The sequence below is a fragment of the Oryza brachyantha genome, chromosome 6, assembly GCF_000231095.2.
Source record: "Oryza brachyantha chromosome 6, ObraRS2, whole genome shotgun sequence".
NCBI classification, from domain to species: Eukaryota; Viridiplantae; Streptophyta; class Magnoliopsida; order Poales; family Poaceae; genus Oryza; species Oryza brachyantha.
In genome coordinates, this window is record NC_023168.2 from 17,523,278 (window position 1) to 17,531,672 (window position 8,395).

The window sequence follows — 8,395 nt, forward strand, 5'->3', positions numbered from 1 at the left end:
TCATAAACAGAAGCGCCAATATGGTGCGTTAGTTTGCACACCAGCTGCTGATCTGACAAGATCCAAACTATGTTGCCCTGATGCATATATACTACTGTGCAACTCAACGGCATGAAAGCAAAGTGGAGTATTCTGTATTCAAGATGTATAGCCTTTTACAAAAGGAAAAAGGTAAAAAAGAGTGTGTCTGACGACAAGATACTCTCCCCAGAGGCTTGCGTTCTGGGTACAACAATCTTCTCGGCACTGTATCTGTATCAGCAATATTATTGTTATCGGATCCAAAAGCAGGAGTTCTGCATGTCATTGCTCTGATTAGCTGCCTGGTCTCCATACGGTATCATGATGCTTACCTTCATTTTATGCTTGTTGCCATCTCGGTTTCGTTTAACAAGAGGGAAGTAGCAGGAAAAGTGTTCTGAAAGGCCAGCCATTGCATCCCTCTAGCTCCAAGGTTTATGACTTTATATAGTATATGCCCTATTTGGGGAGCTTGTCAGAATATGGAAAAAAAGAGTTTTATAGCATTTCGGCTCCTAGTTCATTTTCTAGATTCTATAAAAATATTTTTTCGAAAATTTATATAGTTTAGGGAGCTAGAGATTCTGAGAGAAGCTGTGACTGCCAGAAGCTCTCCCAACATGCCCATAAACTTGCCATGCTGCTCAATTCAGATAGCTGAAATATGGTAGTGGTGTAGCTTGGCAGTTTCACGAGGCAGACTCTTCCATATGAAACTGGCCATATGCATGGTTGCAGGCTTACAATTCAAAAACCTAAAACCTCATTCCCTTCTGTCTGTCTATCTCTGCATGTGTGGGTGTTTGTGATACATGGCTTGTTGGCAGGGCAGAGACAGAGACAGTATGTTCTTCCTCGTGCTCTCTCTGGTGTTACTAGGAGAATTCTTTTCCTCTTGTTCATGTGCTCAGGTTGGTGTCAGTAGTCCATCTCCTATCATGCACAACTCTACTTTCTTGCATTCACTCTGTGCTCTACCTCCTGCACTTATGTCTTGGCGTTTATCTTCTTCCTTGACCTCTTCCCAGTGGTTTAACACATTCTTGATGGATGTTGGTTTCAGGTTTATGTTGTTTACATGGGCAAAGGATTGCAGGGCACCAGTGACGATCGGCATGACATGCTGAGGCTTCATCAACAGATGCTGACAGCTGTTCACGACGGAAGGTTTGAGATGAGTTCATCACCAGCTGCCGATATTCATCAACGTATCTTCTGGACTTGTTGTGCAGCTTGATTAATTGGATGCATGGTTTCAGCCTGGAGAAAGCAGAGGCATCGTATATCTACAGTTACAGCAATGGTTTCCAAGGATTTGCAGCAAAGCTGAATAAACAGCAAGCCCTGAAATTAGCTGGTGATTTCCTTATACAAGCATGGCTTCTGATAGCTTTAGCATCCTGGCACGTGAGCCTGGTGAGGTGATGACTGAAAACTTACTCTGGTACATACTTCTGCAGATATGCCTGGTGTCATCTCAGTGTTCCCAAACGCAAAGAGGAGTCTCCACACCACTCATTCATGGGATTTCATGGGCTTGTCCGTCGATACAGCAGCTGAGGTACCTGAATTATCAAGCAAGAACCAGGAGAATGTCATTATTGGATTTATTGACACAGGTGAGATAAACTACAATAAGTGTATTATTCAGTATTCATCTTTCAGGTAGTGTGGACTGTGAAGTTTTAGCTGTGTTATGTCCATTCCAAGCATCATGTGACACCAGAATCCTATTATGATAGGGTCCCTTCCATCAATTATATTGGTTGTCTGTTCACCCTAAAAACTGCCAATGATGACAAAGTTGCAAAGATTAGATTGATATAGGTTTTTGGTTGTTGTTAGGGTAGAACATGCATATACTACAGATGGTCTGGATACTATTTCTTTCCATCCTGACCTTGATTGGGAATTTTCAATAATGACATGTTTCATCATGCTCAGCAAGAATGGTACTTACATAAGCAATAAAATTGGGTTGACAGAAACTGGAGAGATTTTTATTGACCAGTAATTCACAGAATCTGTGTGCCTTGTGCCTCTTTCTCCCAGGAATATGGCCAGAATCCCCTAGTTTCAGAGATCATGGAATGTCTCCGGTTCCTACAAGATGGAGAGGGAAATGCCAGCGTGGAGAGGCAAACTCGCCATCAAATTTCACCTGTAACAGGTAAACAACATGGTTCAAAACTCAATCACATAATCCAACATAGATTTCACACATTAATGAATCTCCCCTAATATCATAGGAAGATAATAGGAGGTAGGTATTACCTCAGAGGTTATCAAACAGAAGAAAACAGCCCAAGTAAAAGTGCCATCAAGTTCATATCTCCGAGAGACAGCTCAGGGCATGGCAGTCACACTGCCTCAATAGCGGCTGGAAGGTTTGTGAGAAACATGAACTACAGAGGTTTGGGAACTGGAGGAGGCCGGGGAGGAGCCCCCATGGCAAGGATTGCAGCCTACAAGACCTGCTGGGACTCAGGCTGCTATGATGCAGACATTCTTGCTGCATTCGACGATGCCATCAGCGATGGCGTCGACATTATCTCGGTGTCTCTAGGCCCAGACTATCCTCAGGGTGGCTACTTCACTGATGCCATATCCATCGGCTCATTCCATGCAACAAGCAATGGAATACTGGTTATTTCATCTGCAGGGAATGCTGGGAGACAGGGCTCAGCAACTAACCTTGCACCATGGATGCTAACAGTTGCTGCAGGAACAACTGATAGATCTTTTGCCTCCTATATCAGGCTGGCAAATGGTACCTTCATAATGGTAACTTTAGTTCTTAAATGATAGTTCCAACATTAATTCGAATGCACGCACAAGATTAATTTCTGAACATTGTGCCTTTTCCTTGATGCAAAGGGTGAGAGCTTGAGTACATACCACATGCACACTTCAGTTAAGACTATTTCAGCTTCAGAAGCCAACGCAGGCTATTTCACTCCCTACCAATCCAGGTACATTATTAATAATAGAGCAATTTTATCATCTTTGAGGAAGTACCAAGAGGTATCACTGTTTTCTATGTCATGGTACCTTCTCAAGGATGGGAAAAAAGCTTTTAATAATAATGTAACTAGAATGAATATCTTGAGTTGATTTTTTTTTTTGAAAAATTCAATAAACTGAGTTTACTTGTGGCTGTTGTTGCTAGCTTCTGTCTGGACAGCTCTTTAAATAGGACAAAAGTTAGGGGAAAGATTCTCATTTGCCACCATACTAAAGGGTCATCAGACTCTCGTGTATCAAAGAGTATGGTAGTGAAGGAAGCTGGCGCTCTTGGGATGATCCTCATTGACGAGATGGAGGATCATGTTGCTAACCATTTTACTCTTCCTGGTACTGTTGTCGGGAAAACACCGGGTGACAAAATTCTTTCCTATATCAATAGTACAAGGTTGTCTACCAAATATTGCAGTTAATGTTGAAAAGGGTATTTTGTTAGCATGTCAATCTTTTCTCTAAAGCAAATTCTACAGGCATGCCAGTACAATGATCTTACCAGCGAAGACGATTTTAGGTTCTAGAGATGCCCCTAGGGTGGCAGCCTTCTCTTCAAGAGGTCCAAATTCATTGACACCAGAGATTCTGAAGGTAACCAAACTTGAAAAAAACAATACTACTGGTCATATATTTACTGATGTGTTTACTAGAAACTTCGGCATTCTGTAGCCAGATATTGGTGCTCCTGGGCTGAACATATTGGCAGCATGGTCTCCTGCTAAGGAGGATAAGCACTTCAACATCCTTTCTGGAACTTCCATGGCGTGCCCCCATGTTGCAGGAATAGCTGCTCTTGTCAAAGGTGCATATCCATCATGGTCTCCTTCTGCAATCAAATCAGCAATCATGACAACAGGTACAAGTTGATATCGTATTCGTCAAATACAGCAATTTAGCTACCAATCTGACAAATCCTATTTGCAGCAACTGTACTGGACAACAAACGCAATGCCATAACCACCGATCCTAATGGAAGAACAGCAACCCCTTTCGATTTTGGTTCGGGCTTTGCAGATCCCATCAAAGCTCTTAACCCAGGGATAATCTTTGACGCATATTCTGAAGATTATAAGTCATTCCTCTGTGCAATAGGCTATGATGACCACTCCTTACGCCTAATAACTAGAGATAACAGCACCTGCACTGACAGAGCCCCATCATCAGCTGCTACTCTAAATTACCCATCAATTACCATACCAAACCTGAAGAAGAGCTATTCGGTCACTCGAACTATGACAAATGTAGGCTGTCGAGATAGTACTTACCATGCTGTAGTGTCTGCTCCACGGGGCATCAATGTCACGGTGACCCCAAAAGTTCTAGTCTTCGAGAACTATGGTGCAAAGAAGACTTTCAAGGTTAACTTCCGGGTGGATGTGCCTCACCGGGATTACGTGTTCGGTTCCTTATTGTGGCATGGAAGGGATGCTCGACTGATGATGCCATTAGTAGTAAAAGTGCAAACTGCAGCAAATTCTTGATCTGATTACCTAGCACCTGCACAGGTACTTGATGTAGGATAGGCTACAGAGACATAGAAAGAAGAGTTAACCACAGCATTTAGTTTGACAATGGCTAGCTGAAATTTAATGAAACCGCTTCTTGAACAAGATTATTTTCTGATTACAGTCAATTTCAACAATCCAAATGTGAAGCACAAGTACCATATCGGTTATCTTTTCCTTTTGAGTTCATACGCAATTTTTACAAGAACAAATGGACATAGTACGCAACAAACTTATGATAAATTGCAATTCAGTATTTAAAAAAAGGTTAAGCACAAGGTCTGTAGTGTTAAAAACAAGCAGATTTCTTCTTCTGAGTAAACCTTTCAATTTTTTTCACTTAAGCAAATATCTAATTGGCCCAGTCAATCCTAGATCCTAATGACCTGTCTAATTGGCCCTGCATGCCAATCCTGAATTTCCCTTTGGAATTGATAGTTTGATACTAAAAATAAACTGGACACAGACTTGTAATAGTAGTCAAGGGGAATTGTAGGATTGAAATAATTTTTTTTTATTAAAAAACATACTCCCTGATACCAACCAGAGAGCGGATCCGTGGCCTTTTTCTAGCAGCGAGGAGCGCCATCCGGATCCGTTGCGCTGCTTCGCAGCGGGGCGACGCGCCATGGATAAAGCCCCCTTCCTCCTCGCAACGACCAGCCCCCTCCGCAGCGGCGGGCTCGGTTGGCAATGGGATCGCAAGCGCGAGGCGCACACTGGACTGGACGAGGACGAGACAATGAGGAACTAGGGCTCGCTCTCGGCGACGATTAGTGCAATACTTTGCAACCGGGGGAAAAAAATGCATTCCGACCTCCTGAGATTATTGCGTGCCATCCCTTGTCGTTCTGCTTAGGAGCTTAAACGAAAATTTAATTTTGAAAAGTGAGTTTAGGTTTATTTCTAAAATTATTTTTAAATTGCTCGGAACATGTTTATAAGAATTTTATTCATGATTTATTCTTTTAATCACTAATAAGTTATTTTGTATGTATCAAGTATAAGTAAAACAATGGGCATACTTTGGTAGAGTTTAATTTGTCTTAGCTTAATAGAAGTTATATTTGTAAAGCGGTGAGCAAAAGACGATGGAACATCCCTTTAAGGGATTATTATACTTCACATGTGTTATGTTAGTAGATAAATCAATTTCTGATTTTCACAATTGTTTTATGATTTGGTACACAGTGATATTTTTTTCCATGGTTTCGCTTCAGAATTTATGTTATACGACCTTCTTTTCTAATCTGATTTACTTTAGTGATTTTGTAAGTGATTAAGCTTTTAAGATTAAGATAGAATAAGAAGATGTGTTCCTCCTTAGAAGAGTGATAGAGCTAACAACACAATTGTGAGATTCCACGAGAGAGAATGAGAGTGGTAGACTAGTGATTGTGTCGGAAAGGTCCTTAATTAGAAGCAGTTAGAAGATAGTGGTGGATCTAATGGTCATCGAGATTGTAGGAGGTTGATAACGTTGGAACACTCAAGCCATATACGATAAAGGAGGCTAAAGACATATGAATTATAAGGCTGTGCCCAAGACAGTGACATGGCTAGCTAGTGGCCACAGCTTGTCGGAGCTAACATGGTTGTAGAGACATAGTGGTCTCTCGAGGCTTCATGAAGCTCCAGTGTTTTAAGCATATCTCAGGTGAGAGATTGTAGTTTCTATGGTGACCATGTAAACTTGTTTCTTAGGATTAACCGAGACTACACTATATTAGAAAGTGTGATCTACCAGTGAGACTAATAGTTAAGACTACTTGAATTGAGGATGCCTTAAATAGAAGAAGGCAGTAGGGAAGGAGGGGTGAATCCAACATGTCCCAGTGATACCGACAAAGTGAAAAGCGGGGAGGGGTGATGATATATCCTTTCTTTCTATAAAGTTCATGTCCACTAAGTGTAGTTAATGCTAATTCTCTCATCTCTCATGAAGCCCTACCACCTCAATTGTTTTTAACCTTAGTATGATACATCAAGAGTGTAAATTGCATCTCTTCACTTCATATCACCTCAATTATTTTTAGCCTTTAGATGACTTATCAAGAGTTTAAATTGCATCCCTTCCCCCCAAATAGCAAACTATAAAACCCAATCATTTATAACTTATAGATAATTGATAAAGGCACAAAATATATAAACACATGAAAAAAATCGTATAGCAAATAAAAAAATTTAGAACTCATATCTACTATATTATCACACAGTTCTCCCGTAGCAACACGTGAATATCCATTACGAGGGGTGAAGCCACCGTTATTCTTAATACTTGTGCTTAACTTTAAAAATTCTTATATTACAAGACAAAAGTGAGTAGACTGCGAGCCTGCAACCAGCGGGCCAAGATTTTGGAAAAGAAGCTATGCTCGTTGGGTTGTTTTGTTTCCGATTTGTGAAGCCCTGATTGCATGAAATCCATCCAAAGCCCTCGCATTCCAAGATCCTACCGGTACAAGCCACTGACGATGACCCATCACCAGAGCAATTAATCAGTGTAACAGTAGCACGGATCACCGATTGCACCGACCGCTTCACGTTATTGTGAACTACAACCCGTACGTGCCCGGTAAAGATACATGTCCGTCTGTGCGGCTAAGTGTGTGTAAATGTGAGCCGGTTTCGCTAAATTTAGGGTGTGTTTAGTTTGCAAAAATAAAAATTTTTTAGTCACTTTGGCCGGATGTCGGAAAGAGTTTTCGGACACGAATGAAAAAACGAATTTCACGGTTCGCTTGGAAACCGCAAGACAATCTTTTGAGCCTAATTAATCTATCATTAGCATATATGGGTTACTGTAGCACTTATGGCTAACCATGCACTAATTAGGCTCAAAAGAAATATCGAGAAGTATTATGCTTTCGTCAGTAGAAAGTAGGGAAGTAGGAGTGTGCATATGTCGGGTATGGAGATCCAGAGAATCCTACTCATCGTTGGATAAGAGTGTTAATGGAGCGGATTCAGACGGATAGTGGTTAAACCATATGCTAAACTATAATTTTTAAGCGGATATGGAGCGGATGCATATCTTTTCGGATACGGATTGTTGCGGATGTCGGAAATAGTGTGGAGTCGGCTCAGAAACGGATTATTATGACCAGATGTAATATGTACATACAATCAATACATTGTCATTCAATATTAGATAAAAAATACTTGGGCTATTGGTTGAGTGCTTTATGAACTTAAAAACTTGGATTATCCGTCAAAATGACTATCGGATTATCCGGTAAAAAATCAGATATAATCCACATCCACCGGATATTAACGATACCACATCCGTATCGAAATCCGCAACTTAATATCCGAATCCGACTCCATATCCGTCGGATAGTTGTAAACACCTACTACATCCTCAATTTAAACGGATTCGAATCGAATATTATCCGATCCGTTAACACCCATGTCGCTGGGGAAGATGGTTGCACTGGCTGACGTGCTCGCTACTGTAACGAGAGGGCAACACAGCCGCTTGGAGAGGCGTCGCTGCTCTGATCGAGATTGAGAAGTGAAGGGCTCCCATCCTTTTGCACTTATAACCGCTTATAAATCAAAATTTAAATTTCAGAATTAATTTTGAACTTAGTTTATTTTACATATTTTGCTTTTAAGCCGCAATGGATATGTATATAAAATTTTTACGTGTAAATTATTTTTCGTTTGCAAAAACGCGTTTTCGCTTATTCATCTAAAAGCGAAACGATGGGGCCAAGATCTTTCATCAACCCGATATCTAGATTGGGTTCGTTTCAGCTTGTTGATATGAACTACTTCTCGTTTTCTGTTAGCATGTTTTTTAAACTACTAAATAATGTATTTCGTGCAAAAAATTTTTATATAAAAAT

At 40.7% G+C, this 8,395-nt stretch overlaps 1 long non-coding RNA gene across 6 annotated transcripts; it reads right to left on the reverse strand.

Annotated features, from left to right (window-relative positions):
* Positions 1 to 17: 17 nt before the first annotated feature.
* LOC102704153 lies at positions 18 to 5,381 on the reverse strand. Of its 6 annotated transcripts, none has more exons than XR_005812033.1 (6): positions 5,089 to 5,381; positions 4,305 to 4,563; positions 3,539 to 4,177; positions 1,982 to 2,182; positions 1,462 to 1,586; positions 18 to 1,281 (listed from the first exon to the last, which is right to left on the reverse strand). It is a non-coding gene; the product is annotated as an uncharacterized LOC102704153 (long non-coding RNA). The 6 variants fall into 6 exon arrangements; XR_423624.3 differs by having other exon boundaries at positions 3,539 to 3,865; positions 3,940 to 4,177; positions 4,305 to 5,381; XR_005812032.1 differs by having other exon boundaries at positions 3,539 to 3,865; positions 4,305 to 5,381.
* Positions 5,382 to 8,395: the final 3,014 nt, after the last annotated feature.